Source organism: Lactuca virosa, chromosome 5 (assembly GCF_052849685.1).
Source record: "Lactuca virosa cultivar CGN04683 chromosome 5, Lactuca_virosa_CGN04683_v6, whole genome shotgun sequence".
Taxonomy (NCBI): Eukaryota; Viridiplantae; Streptophyta; class Magnoliopsida; order Asterales; family Asteraceae; genus Lactuca; species Lactuca virosa.
Genome location: NC_136430.1, coordinates 57344043 through 57354801, shown reverse-complemented (window position 1 = coordinate 57354801; position 10759 = coordinate 57344043). Strand labels below are relative to the sequence as shown.

The 10759-nt window shown below is 37.5% G+C and overlaps 1 long non-coding RNA gene across 1 annotated transcript; it reads right to left on the bottom strand.

The window, feature by feature from the left end:
- Positions 1-1303: 1303 nt before the first annotated feature.
- LOC145117411 (uncharacterized) lies at positions 1304-2391 on the bottom strand. Its single transcript, XR_013712646.1, has 3 exons — positions 2289-2391; positions 1558-2185; positions 1304-1422 (listed from the first exon to the last, which is right to left on the bottom strand). It is a non-coding gene; the product is annotated as an uncharacterized LOC145117411 (long non-coding RNA).
- Between the last annotated feature and the right edge of the window lie 8368 nt (positions 2392-10759).

The following is a 10759-nucleotide window of genomic DNA, read 5'->3' as shown; positions in this document are numbered from 1 at the left end:
CAAGTGTCGGAGTGGGTCTGTTTTTCGCTCTCTCTGTTCGAACGGGTTCCCACCTTGCGCGAATGGATTGTCTGCATAATCCCCATCATCCCAGATGCGAGGATCAGTGTTCGTTCCCTCCTCTGAGTGTTCTTCATGTTGCATCTCCAGGTCCCTGACCTGTTGTTGTAATCTTGCTATCTCTTCAATGTCTCGTGGATCACGTTGGGGTTCCTCGTTGCCTCTGTCGGCGAATCGAGGGGGGTTCCCATACCTTAGTCCTCCACGGTCTCTCATTGTCGAATCTTCCTTGAGCTCTGATACCAACTGATGCCGGACCTGCTTAGAAATTAGCTGGAACAGAACTAAAGATACACAAATTGGGAATCTCTTATTCACGTCTATTTTTATCTAAAAAAAAGTCCCCCAACAAAGAAAACTAGAGCTATTAATAACTAACCTAAAGCCAATAAAATAGGAACTAATCGTGAGATGATAAACACCAGACTCACAAGATAACTACTAAAACAAAAGATAACTCTGAGATTCCAATGTAAACTACTCATCCTGGACCAGCCCATCAGAGCCCGAGTCAACTGGCCAGCTGCATCATTCACCTTACCAACAACCCTTCAATAATAAATCTTTTCTGCAAAGGTTAGACAAATATACACATGAAGTTAACATTTACGAAAGAAAGTTAGAAAGACAAAGGCCATGTTGTTGATCATTTTTTTGTATTTAATCCTTTCGTGACCGGCTCCAACAGCTCCTGAAGTAAGGAAAATTATTTCAAAACATCTAGAGGTCAACTATTCAAGCTGCAAGCAAATCGTTTGTTACATAATCTAGATAAAAACAACATTGGAACAAAATACTCGTCATGGAATCGTATTTAATAGGAATGATGCAACAGGGTAAAAACATCATTTTCTATTGTTGAATCCTTCTTTCGCATATGAAAGCAATGAAAGGTAAAGGAAAGTTAAACTCATAGTTAATGCGAGTTTAATTGAAAGTTCAGTAATTAGTTAGTTGCTATATATGAGCTTAATCAAAGTCCAATAAAATACTTGTTCAAATATAGATCCAACTCGGCCAACAACTAAGTTCCCATCACCTCGGGTAAGCACAACTTTTCCAGCCTAAAGTCATGAAGGTAACAAATTCCTGAAACAACGAAGATTTTACAGTTGAATAACCAAATTTTATTGTTAATATCAAATTACCACATTATCAACATTTTTAGTTAATATAACTTGTAATAAGTTGATAGGTGGGTAAAACAGTCAATATACCATTTGATGTTTTGGGCTTATTTTTAGTTAACCTTCTAGACTTTGAGCTCTTAAGCACACCTTCTTTTTGTTAAGTTCTTGATACTTCAAAATGTTTTCTTATGTATACTTCATTAATCGGTGAAGACCATCGTATTCATCCAAACTGTAATCATGATATTCAAGCTTTAAAACCATTAAAAGAGCAACTTTATAGTTTATACACACTTTTAAAAAATGCATAGTATGACGTTGAAAAAAGAAAGCATTGATATAGATATGGAAAAGCTTACTCGCTTACCAAAACAAAGGAATTATAGTGATCCGTTGATTCAAATTCATTCCTCCATTTCCCTAAATCTCTAGAAAGCATCATGAAAGATATAACAACATCTACTTCTGGTCAAACTTAAACCTCCGATTTTTGTAACTATCCATAGCTCCATCAACAGTCGAAAGATATAAAGATCAAATTACAACCGAAATTGATTGTATCCCTTACGAGATCAAAACCATCAGTGGAGACGACTATGGAATTGGAGGAAATAATCATTGTAAACATATATACAAACACTTGGTGGGCAAACCACTAAATAGAAAGAGTGAAAAACCGTATAAGGTGAATAAGGTGAGAAATGCTTGAAACGGAAGGACAGCCAGATGCAAAATGGAAACCACCATAGTTGCAAACCAAAAATATAGATTAAGCGATCTCCAAGGTCCATTTTGTTGAAGTGATTAAATATCATCACCGAATTGAAATATTCACATGCGTTGTTGCTTCTCCCTCTTCCATCTCGATCTCGTCCAATATCTCAATGAAACCGACCTGGTGAGTAGTGAGCTCCTGTCGTCGGCAAAAATCGAGAAATCGGGGAGGTCGGTTTTCCTTCCATGACTTTATCATTGCTATGTCGGACGACCTCCACCTGTTTTATAATAGTAAATAGCAAAAAATAGTTAAATTAAAGAAGAACAGGTACAAAAGAAATGGAGCAGAACAAAAATCGAAGACGAAGAAGACGCAGTTACCTGTAAAGAGAGACGACGATCCGGAGCAATAGCAAAACAACCGGGAGGCGTAAAAGGCAGTCGGTGGAACACGCTGATATGGCAAAAGAGAAGAAGCAGGAAAACGAACACATAGATAGCAGGGGCAGAGGCGAAGACACATGTAATCCACTATAAAAAAAATTAGTGAATAAATAAATGCAGAAACTACAAAAAAAAAAAAAAAAAAAAAAAAAAAAAAAAAAAAAAAAAACCAATGAAATCAAAGTACTGTTTCCTAAGGAGGTTTGAAATTTATATATATATATATATATATATATATATATATATATATATATATATATATATAGCTAGGTTCAAATGTCGATTGACATCTATTGTGTGGACGTGTGGATAATGTTATTCTGTGAGAATTACAAAGAAAATATGTTGTTTGATAATGTGAATACGTTCAATCTTATATGATTATTTTAATTATTAAGTATTTTCACTAATTAAATCGTCTATAAGATTATTATACACTTTTTTTAATTATTCTCATTCTGTCAGAATGTTATCAGGATGTTTATTGAGTCGTATTCTGTAAGAATTAAAATAAATAAAAAAACAATGAATAAGAACAAAAATGAATTAGAATTGGTGAGAATCCATTAAAATAACAATAGTTCTGTGAGATTGAACGTATTCACATTACTAAACAACATATTCTCTTATTAATTTTCATAAAATAGCATTATCCACATGTCCACACAATAGTTGTCCATCCACATTATAACCTAGCCCTATATATATATATATATATATATATATATATATATATATATATATATTCAATTATTTATTTTAGCAAGAGTTATATGTTTTGACGTTTTATTTATCAACGTATACAACTCGAAACATTATCTTTTGATTTTTGTAATTAAACCAAATTTAACTGACCGATATTCCTTGGTGTTTATTAAGAAACTTCCATGTTTTTAAGGTTTGCAAACCCGGGTTCCAAGGAAATTTTCTCAATTTTGTAGACCATGATACCTATTTGACACTTTGATTTTTCTTATTTCACGTTCTTGACTAATAGAGTTTGTAATTTCCATGTTCTTTCAAAATTTTGACTTTTGGCACTTGACAAGTTTCACTACATCTTACTTCGATTTATAATGACAAAAAAATAAATCCAAATAAGTTTTTTTAATAAAAAAACAGAACATTGCAATTTCAAATCCATGATAGCTTTTCCCTCGTATCATCTAAATGAGCCAAACAAATGGCTGTCATTATAATTGCACTAGTCGAATGCACTCTGTTTCGAATGTAAATGTATTGTAAAATTTGATATCTATATGTTTTATTCTGTTGACGTTAAGCTGATATATAAAATTGAGATTATTGCCATAAAAGACCTTGAATTTAAACAAAATGTTCGATTATGCTCAAAATTGGTTTTTTTGGTGTTAATGCCCTCATGTTTGGTCCAACAATTTGTTCAACTGTGAGAGCTAGGAAATACTTGTAGCACGGATGTTCAGGGTTTTTTTTGGCTTATATTGTTTGATACACGGGTTGAGGGAAGAAGTCTATCGAGGGTATGTCTATTGTTCGGGATTTTTATGATGTGTTTCCCAAGGATTTGACGGGAGTGGCTCCTAAGAGGCAGGTGGAGTTTTTGATTGATCTAGTTCTAGGTGCGACTCCGATAGCCAAGACACTTTATCGTCTTCCACTTCCTGAGATGCAAGAGTTGTTCATGCAACTTTCAGGAATTGCTGGACAATGGGTTTATCATGTCGAGAAGTTCTCCATGGGGGGGTCCCATTTTGTTCGTGAAGAAAAAGGACAAGACCCATCGGATGTGCGTCGACTATAGGGAGCTGAATAAGCTAACGGTGAAAAACCATAATCCGCTCCCGATGATCGACAATTTATTTGATTAGCTTTAGGATGCATCTTGGTTTTCCAAGATTGATTTGAGATCAAGTTATCATCAGATGAAGGTGAGGGATGAGGATATTCAGAAGACGACCTTTAGGACTCATTACTGACATTATGAGTTCATGGTGATGTCATTTGGGCTCACCAATGCACCAACAACGTTCATGAAACTCTTGAACCAGGTTTGCAGACCAATGATGGATCGATCAGTGATTGTGTTTATTGACGATATCTTGATCTATTCTAAGACTAAGGAGAGGCATGAGGAGTATTTACGGCAGGTTCTTGAGACTTTGAGGAAGGAGAGGCTTTATGTAAAATTCTCCAAGTGTGAGTTTTAGTTGCACGGGGTGTAATTTTTGGGTTACCTCATCAACAAGAAGGGTATTTTGGTCGACCCAACCAAGATCGAGGTAGTGATGTAGTGGGAGGTCCTGAGGTCTCCATTTGAGATTCAGAGCTTCCTTGGTTTAACAGGGTATTACCGGAGATTCATTCAATATTTCTCCAAGACCGCAGCCCCTCTGACCCGTTTAACGAAAAAATAATGTCACTTTTATGTGGGGGCTTGAGCAGCAGGCGACATTTGAGACACCCAGACAGAAGATATGTGAAGCTCTGATACTGACCCTCCCCGAGGGTGTGGATGATTTTGTGGTTTATTGTGATGCATCAACTATGGGTTTGGGTTTAGTGCTTATATTGAGAGCCCATGTGATCGCATACGCATTGAGGCAACTGAAGCCTCACAAGACGAATTATTCTACTCACGATCTGGAGTTGGGGGCTGTGGTTTTCGCGCTCAAGATTTAGCAGAACTACTTGTATGGGGTCCGGTGTACCATTTACACAGACCACAAGAGTTTGAAATATTTGATGGATCGGATTAACCTGAACATGAGGCAACACATGTGGCTTGATGTAGTGAAAGATTATGATTGTGAGATCTTGTATCATCCGGGGAAGGCCAATGTGGTGACTGATGCTTTGAGTCATAAGACGACTAATGCTCCTATTAGAGACTTATACTTGAGCATGATTATCACTTCACTACTGTTGGATTTGATCAAAGAGGAACATATTGAGTGGATAAAGGACGAAAACGAGAAGAAGGAGAAGATGAAGGATCAGATTTCTACATTTGTCACTGTTAGTCAGGATTTGTTGACTCAATGCTTAGCTGCGACCATCCTGAGCTTACAAGAATTAAGATTCTGTAACGCCCGTAGATCCGGGCAAGTCAATCTGGAGATAATAGGGGTCGAAAACGAATTTTCTACAAAAGATTATTTAGAATAAATAATATTAACCAAGTTGTAGAATATGTCTCAAGGGTTCCGTACATATAAAGAACGCCGAAATCCGAGTTATAACGAAGAAGTTATGACCCGTCGAAGTTTTACGGCAAAACCGGCACGGCACCGGGAAGCGTAAATAGTGAATTTACGATAGAGCGAGTTTTAGCCTTAGTGATCTAAACAAAAGTTGTAGTATACGTTAAACCGAGAACATACAAAAAAAGAACGCCCAAATCTGACTTCGTATGAGGAAGTTAAGAATTTTCTAAGATTTGGCTTAGCAGTGCACAGCCTGAAACTCGAATTTTAGATCGAGCGGTTTTTGGCCTACGCGACCTAAATGAGAATTGAAGATCTCATTAATAGGAACTCAACGGTAAAAAGACAGACGAAAACAGAGTCCGTATGTAGAAGTTATGAATTTTACGCGGGCATTTAATAGTATAATATCCTCGTACTGTTAAATTTAAGATCGGTCGAGAATTAGCCGACAGAGTCAAAATGAAAGTTGTAGATCTTATTTTTACCTACGCGTGGATATAAAGAACGTCAAAAACAGAGGTCGTATGTGAAAGTTACAGATTTTAGAAGTCGGAAGTGTGCTGTGCGAAAATGGGTGATGTGGCACAATCTTGGCCATTGCTTTCTCCCCAAGTCTTGCCACTAGATGGTGACATGTGGCACCAAGTTCAGCCATTTTCACCCTATAAATAGAACCTCTCTCACCCTCATTTTCTTCACACTTTTCCCTTTCTTTCTTCTCTTTACTCTCTCTCTAGAACCTCTCTCTAGCCCCGAAACCCCCCGAAAAGCCTAGGGAACCTCCCTAGCACGAGGCGGAAGCCCCGGAGTGCTCGACGGCTCCGAGAAGAAGAGATTTTCGGCTCGGGAACGCTGCTCTAAGCAAAGCCCGTTTTTCTATAAAATCCGCTGTAAATGAGCTACGCCTACGCTATTTTAATATAGCTTTTATTTAATTATAGTAACGTTATTAGGACTTATAATAAGTACTTGGGATATTATTATGGGTTATATAAGTATTGTTTAACGCTTATATAATAGTAATAATAGCTAGACTATTAATTAGTCTCGGCGAATAATAGACTAAACTCTAGTAGTAATAATACTAGGTTTCGTCGAAGGAAATAATTTTTAAGAAGCGAGGCGCTGTGTGAGTTCGGAATCACCACATAATCAAGTGAGTGCATAGTTACTTTCATCTTACACATAGATATGAAATATTTTATATAAACTACATGCTATGTGTGCATATTATCTGAGTACTTGCTGTCTATGCTGGATGAACGATTTTATACATGTTTTAAATGATTTAAACTATATATATATATATATATATATATATATATATATATATATCTACGATAATATGTTGGGTAAAACATGGGTAGATGTAATAGATTGAATATGAGTTGGATGATGAGTTAAGAGGTGTTATAGACCACGAGGTGAGTGTGAGAGGTGGACGATGTGAGAAGCCTTTCCCAAATGATGGCCCCATCATCTAGCAGAGTATGGATGACAACCACGAACTATTCTAGACAGTCCAGTGGAACACTAGCAGGCTCGCAACCTGTAGGTGTTGTGAACGATGTGTTCACCCGGTGTACTCTAAACCCTGGCGATCATGCAGACTTGGTGCCTAAACCTTGGCGATCATGTAGACTTGGTGCCAAAATCCTGGCGACTATGTGGACTTAGTGCCTGTTGTATGAACCCTGGCGACTATGCAGACTTAGTGCCTGAACCCTGGCGACTATGCGAACTTAGTGCCTGTTGTATAAACCCTGGCGACTATGCAGACTTAGTGCCTAAACCGTGGTGACGATGGAGTTCGTGCCGATTCCTTAGGAACGAATGAACGAGGAATAGTTGATTCTTAGGGTAGATCCTTAAGAGTAAAGAAGATAATGGGGATGGGTAATTGGGTTGATTGTTTGATGTTTAAACATAATAATTATATTATTGTGGGTTGAAAACCCTATGTACTCACCAGGTTTCCCAACCTGACCCACTCAAGCTTATTTGTATCACAGGTGTCGATATGAAGTTACTTTACACTGAGGGATTTAAAAGAGATGTAGATCACTAGTGTAAATGAATGTAAGTTCTGTTTATGCTTATTTTATGTATTGACGATGACATCTCAAATGTTTTAAAATGGATAAAAATACATTTCTTCGGAAATGCTTTGATAATGTATTTATCATGTTTTTCTGGGAACAAATTCCGCAACATTTTTATTAAAAGAGGTACTCTGGTTTTTATAAAGCATAAAAAAAATCGGTCTTTTCTGGCCATGAAAATGGGGATGTCACAGTTGGTATCAGAGCATTAGTTTAAGCGAACTAGGAATTTGTAGGAAATTTCTAGACTTAAACTTAGAGTGCTAAGCGATGATTGTGAGATGAGTGTCTGCTATATTTTAGACACGAGCACTAGTTTATTTTAGGAAAGATGCCTAAAATGTTTTATGTGCTAAATGTTTTATGTTATAGCTATAAAGATGTCTTATATGCTATTATTTGTTTGGATCTATGGTCTATTGCCGACCGGATCTGGAAATTTCATGTGTTCAGATTTCTAAACGTTTAATTACGATATTAGAACTGGCATGTAACTTTTCGGAGTAATAGGGAGATTTATACGTCTATCGTAAATAAAACTTTCCTATCTTAAATTCTCACCTCGGTACACTGAATGTCTACTTTGGTGTACAAAACGTCATGGTGAAGACAGACTAGGAAATATCCGAGGAAGATGACAACCTGAGCCGAAGAATGTGACGGGTCATGCATCGGTCGTTGCGCCTGCACCCAAACCTATCACAATGGCAGAAGTTCAGGAAGTGATGCGAACCATGATAGACTGATAAAATAGAGGAAATAATAAGGCTTACGATAGTGAATGATACCTATCAGAAGATATCGTAAGAGAGGTATCTTGCCTTTAGAATGCGTCTAATAAATAATACGTCTAGTATGGGAGAAGTACACTTTCGATTGGCAGAAAGAAAAAATTCTTGGTATAATCCATAAAGTTATCCCATGGTCTTGAATTTCCAATACCAACCGAGTTGAAGCAGAATTGATGATTGAAGATGTGCATGGAAGAAGTCCTAGTAGAGTCTAGGGAAATTTTTTTTATGATTATTTGGACACACTCGTATGTGTTAAATTGTTTTGTGATTTTAGGACTTGGGGACTGCGAGACAATACTTGGGACGAGTATGAGTAGGTGTGAATGGTAGTAGATGCATATACTACCGGAAGCACAGGACTCACACTTGGATCAGGGAAAGTCACAAGGTTACCAAGAAACTAGTAATTGATTCCGTTTTATTCAAACATGTTGTTACCATCGATTCGGTAATGACTAAGAAGATTGTTGTTATTCCGAACCTAGTGGTCATATCGAATTGAGTCCGACTGCGGTGAGTATGATACGTGGTTCAGAGAACCAAGTCCGATGTAGCATCTGACTTAAGCTAGAAGCTTGAAGTGAAAGACAATCAAAGCAATCAGTAGAGGTATCACGATAGTTGCTTGTAGCTAGGAATGCTACCTTTGAAGATGTGATTATATCCCATTAGAACATGAAGGAAGGTATAGTTTGTTCTGGAATTTGACTCTAAGAGACCTAAGTCTAAGCGTTGCAACATATGATGATAGGTCATTAGAATATGACACATCGTTCCGTTGTAGTAATGAAAGAACATATCTTAAGTTCGTGTCCAGTGAGGATCGAGATTGTGACTTGAAGGTCATAATTTGGAGTATGACGTGAGATAGGGAGCAAGTGTAAGATCGAGCACCACCTGCAGACAAGGAGTCCAAGAGTTAGATACTCATTCGAAAGAACATAGAAGTTACGATTATTACCTAGGATGAAGAGATAACGTATGGAGTCATCATGTGAGCCCTGTTTCGTTGATGATTCCGGGACGTAATCATCCTAAGGGGGAGATAATTGTAACGCCCGTAGATCCGGGCTAGTCAATCTGGAGATAATAGGGGTCGAAAACGACTTTTTGACAAAAGATTATTTAGAATAAATAATATTAACCAAGTTGTAGAATATGTCTCAAGGGTTCCGTACATATAAAGAACGCCGAAATCCGAGTTATAACGAAGAAGTTATGACCCGTCGAAGTTTTACGGCAAAACCGACACGACATCGGGAAGCGTAAATAGTGAATTTACGATAGAGCGAGTTTTAGCCTTAGTGATCTAAACAAAAGTTGTAGTATACGTTAAACTGAGAACATACAAAAAAAGAACGCCCAAATCTGACTTCGTATGAGGAAGTTAAGAATTTTCTAAGATTTGGCTTAGCAGTGCACAGCCCGAAACTCGAATTTTAGATCGAGCGGTTTTTGGCCTACGCGACCTAAATGAGAATTGAAGATCTCATTAATAGGAACTCAACGGTAAAAAGACAGACGAAAATAGAGTCCGTATGTAGAAGTTATGAATTTTACGCGAGCATTTAACAGTATAATCTCCTCGTACTGTTAAATTTAAGACCGGTCGAGAATTAGCCGACAGAGTCAAAATGAAAGTTGTAGATCTTATTTTTACCTACGCGTGGATATAAAGAACGTCAAAAAAGGAGGTCATATGTGAAAGTTACGGATTTTAGAAGTCGGAAGTGTGCTGTGCGAAAATGGGTGATGTGGCACAATCTTGGCCATTGCTTTCTCCCCAAGTCTTGCCACTAGATGGTGACATGTGGCACCAAGTTCAGCCATTTTTCACCCTATAAATAGAACCTCTCCCACCCTCATTTTCTTCACACTTTTCCCATTCTTTCTTTTCTTTACTCTCTCTCTAGAACCTCTCTCTAGCCCCGAAACCCCCCGAAAAGCCTAGGGAACCTCCCTAGCACGAGGCGGAAGCCCCGAAGTGCTCAACGGCTCCGAGAAGAAGAGCTTTTCGGCTCGGGAACGCTGCTCCAAGCAAAGCCCGTTTTTCTATAAAACCCGCTGTAAGTAAGCTACGCCTACGCTATTTTAATATAGCTTTTATTTAATTAAAGTAACGTTATTAGGACTTATAATAAGTACTTGGGCTATTATTATGGGTTATATAAGTATTGTTTAACGCTTATGTAATAGTAATAATAGCTAGACTATTAATTAGTCTCGGCGAATAATAGACTAAACTCTAGTGGTAATAATACTAGGTTTCGTCGAAGGAAATAATTTTTAAGAAGCGAAGCGCTGTCTGAGTTCGGAATTACCAC